Below are 4415 nucleotides of genomic sequence, written 5' to 3' on the forward strand. Positions count from 1 at the left end.
AGATTACGACTTTGTATGGAGTATGGGAGAGAAAAGAAGGAAATGTTTTATTCAACGACACACTCAACACATTTTATTTACAGTTAAATGGCATCAGACACATGGTTAAGGACCACACAGATATTGATAAAGGAAACCAGCTGTCGCCAGTTCATTGACTACTCTTTTTGATTAGCAGCAACAGATCTTTTATATGCACCATTTCACAGATAGCTAAGTACATACCACAGCCTTTGATATGCCAGTTGTGTTGCACTGGCTGGAACGGGAATATGGGAGACCGGGCAGAGAGATGTAGCCCAGTGGAAAAACGCTCGCCTGATGGGGCCCACTGACGGAGATTGACCCAAAAACCAATTGGGCATCGGTAGGCACATTGGGCTATCTCTCTTTCCAGCCAGTGCACCACGACTGGTACATCAAAGGCTGTGGTATATGCTATCCCGTCTATGGTATGGTGCATATAAAAGATTCCCTTGCTGCTAATCGAAAAGAGTAGCCCAGGAAATTGGCAACAGTGGGTTTCCTCCCTCAATATACCGGCGTCGTGGTTAGGCCATCGGTCTACAGGCTGGTAGGTACTGGGTTCGGATCCCAGTCGAGGCATGGGAATTTTAATCTAGATACCGACTCCAAACCCTGAGTGAGTGCTCCGCAAGGCTCAATGGGTAGGTGTAAACCACTTGCACCGAACAGTGATCCATAACTGGTTCAACAAAGGCCATGGTTTGTGCTATCCTGCCTGTGGGAAGCGCAAATAAAAGATCCCTTGCTGTCTGTCATAAAAAGAGTAGCCTATGTGGCGACAGCGGGTTTCCTCTCCAAATCTATGTGGTCCTTAACCATATGTCTGAGGCCATATAACCGTAAAAAATAAAATGTGTTGAGTGCGTCGTTAAATAAAACATTTCTTTCTTTCCTCCCTCAATATCTGCGTGGTTCTTAACCATATGTCCGATGCCATATAACCATAAAATAAAAATGTGTTGAGTGCGTCGTTAAAGAAAACATTTCTTTCTTTCTTTCTTTCTCTAAGTAATGAAAATGTTTATAATGTAGTGCAATGATAAGGACTTGTTATTTATGCATAATAGTTTTGTATGAGAGGTTGTCTACCTGTCCGTCCATTCGTCTGTCCCACTTATAATTTTCCAGATATTTTTTGCACAATGTCTCAAGATAATAAGCTGGAGTTTTGTTTATAGCTTTACACCATTGGCCAATTTCTCGTTCCAGCTAATGCTCCACAACTGGTGTAACAAAGGCCGTGGTATGTACTATCCTGTCTGTGGGATGGTGCATATAAAAGATCCCTTGCTGCTAATTGAAAAGAGTAGCCCATGAAGTGGCGACAGTGGGTTTCCTCTAAATATCTGTGTGGTCCTTAACCATATGTCTTACGCCATATAACCGTAAATAAAATGTGTTGAGTGCATCAGTCAAATAAAACACTTCCTTCTTTCGAAATAAGCACTTGTTCCTTTGTCCTGACAAGTAAAAATCTTCTTGGACAAACAAAATGTACCTTAATAGTTGTCCATTGGAGAAGTGAAAATGGTCACTGCTGTTCCATTTTCAGTAATCGAAAACATCGTCCTTCTTGCACTCGTATATAACAACCGGCCTTGGTGGCGTCGTGGTTAGGCCATCGGTCTACAGGCTGATAGGTACTGGGTTCGGATCCCAGTCGAGGCATGGGATTTTTAATCCAGATACTGACTCCAAACCCTGAGTGAGTGCTCCGCAAGGCTCAGTGGGTAGGTGTAAACCACTTGCACCGACCAGTGATCCATAACTGGTTCAACAAAGGCCATGGTTTGTGCTATCCTGCCTGTGGGAAGCGCAAATAAAAGATCCCTTGCTGCTAATCGAAAAGAGTAGCCCATGAAGTGGCAACAGCGGGTTTCTCCTCTCAATATATCTGTGTGGTCCTTAACCATATGTCTGATGCCATATAACCGTAAATAAAATGTGTTGAGTGCGTCAGTCAAATAAAACACTTCCTTCTTTAGAAATAAGCACTTGTTCCTTTGTCCTGAAAAGTAAAAATCTTCTCGGACAAACAAAATGTACCTTAATAGTTGTCCATTGGAGAAGTGAAAATGGTCACTGCTGTTCCATTTTCAGTAATCGAAAACATCGTCCTTCTTGCACTCATATATAACAACCGGCCTCGGTGGCGTCGTGGTTAGGCCATCGGTCTACAGGCTAATAGGTACTGGGTTCGGATCCCAGTCGAGGCATGGGATTTTTAATCCAGATACCGACTCCAAACCCTGAGTGAGTGCTCCGCAAGGCTCAGTGGGTAGGTGTAAACCACTTGTACCGACCAGTGATCCATAACTGGTTCAACAAAGGCCATGGTTTGTGCTATCCTGCCTGTGGGAAGCGAAAATAAAAGATCCCATGCTGCTAATCGAAAAGAGTAGCCCATGAAGTGGCAACAGCGGGTTTCTCCTCTCAATATATCTGTGTGGTCCTTAACCATATGTCTTACGCCATATAACCGTAAATAAAATGTGTTGAGTGTGTCGTTAAATAAAACATTTCCTTCCTTTCATCCAAGATGGGACTCATTATGTTTGTTTTACCTGAATTTTATAACAGGCACCTGTCCGTAACAACCACTTTACGACAATTTTGTAGGAAAGCGTTGGACTATTTTATCCATTTACCTTTTACTAATACTATGTTATTCACTTTTACTAATTAATATATGCAATTGTAATACTTGACATTATTTTTTAAATCAATATTCGGTGAATTGTGTGAAATCCATTCCTATTTTTAGTACAAAATGATGGTTTTTATCACTACTAATATATAGATATATATATACATGTATATGCATTTTAATTGTGTGATATAACTTTTATCGAATCTTTGTTACTGAATTTTCTACATATATATTTTTGATGAATAAAACATATACATGAATGCATATTTGATTTATGTTTTTGTGTCTTTACTTAATTATATCAGCATTTAAGCTGTATAGTTACATGTATGTATTCTACTCACAAACTTGACGTTTGCCGTAGGCGTCGGAAGATGTCGTCAACTGGGGTGGGGGGTGGGAAGCAAACTGAAAAGGCCACTTATTAATTGTCATATATATATATATATATATATATATATATATATATACATACATACATACACATACATACATACACACACACATACACACACACACACACACACACACACACGCACAACTGTTTTATCGCAGCTGTCGGACAACAATTTATGATGTTTATAATCAACAATGGATAATTAGAAGCTACATCTGTGTGAACTGTGAGTAAAATAAATAGAAATAACATTCATTAAAACATTTCCATATTTAAATGCTTTTCAAGCGTGTGTGGGTGAGAGAGAGAGAGAGGTGCTGCTTTTGATGCTTAGGTCTTTGCCACTAAGCAAATACAATTGTTTAATTAAAGTATTAACAAGCGTCTATGGGGATCTTTTACTGAAAGGGGATCTTTGTCACAATGAAGTACTAGTATATGTAGTACATTTCTAATTAATTTTTTTAAAGGCAAAGAACTAAAAAAGAAAAAAAAAAGCCAACAATTTGTTCATCTGCAACCCCCAAACATAGGTGTATGGACTCCTATTTTTGTAGGGGGGGTTGGGGGGGGGAGGGGCAGGCTGATGTTTGCCCGAATTAAAGCAAAATGTCCGAATTTGGATTACCACGTTTATTCATATTAGCATTACTGCCAAACAGCTATGTAGGGTTGCAAACAAATCACTAACTTTACATGGACCGGCCTCGATGGCGTCGTGGTTAGGCCATCGGTCTACAGGCTGGTAGGTACTGGGTTCGGATCCCAGTCGAGGCATGGGATTTTTAATCCAGATACCGACTCCAAACCCTGAGTGAGTGCTCCGCAAGGCTCAATGGGTAGGTGTAAACCACTTGCACCGACCAGTGATCCATAACTGGTTCAACAAAGGCCATAGTTCGTGCTATCCTGTCTATGGGAAGCGCAAATAAAAGATACCTTGCTGCTAATCGGAAAGAGTAACCCATGAAGTGGCGATAGCGGGTTTCCTCTCAAAATCTGTGTGGTCCTTAACCATATGTCTGACGCCATATAACCGTAAATACAATATGTTGAGTGCGTCGTTAAATAAAGCATTTCTTTCTTTCTTTTTTCTTTCTAACTTTACATTCATTAACTAATATTGTGGGTAGAATGATGGAAATATATACCAGTAGTGAAAAGGTTTCAGGTCTGCTAATTTTGTCCGAATATCGCTATAATTTAAAGATTCCTCCCCCAGTACGGTGGGAGTGGGGGTGGGGCTATGTGCCCCTCCTGTGCCCTTTCTCGTACGCTTATGCTCCCCCCCCCCCTCCACCCCCACCCCTGCCCCTTAACGCACCTGTGCATTGTTTACTT

Source organism: Gigantopelta aegis, chromosome 11 (assembly GCF_016097555.1).
Source record: "Gigantopelta aegis isolate Gae_Host chromosome 11, Gae_host_genome, whole genome shotgun sequence".
Lineage (NCBI taxonomy): Eukaryota > Metazoa > Mollusca > Gastropoda > Neomphalida > Peltospiridae > Gigantopelta > Gigantopelta aegis.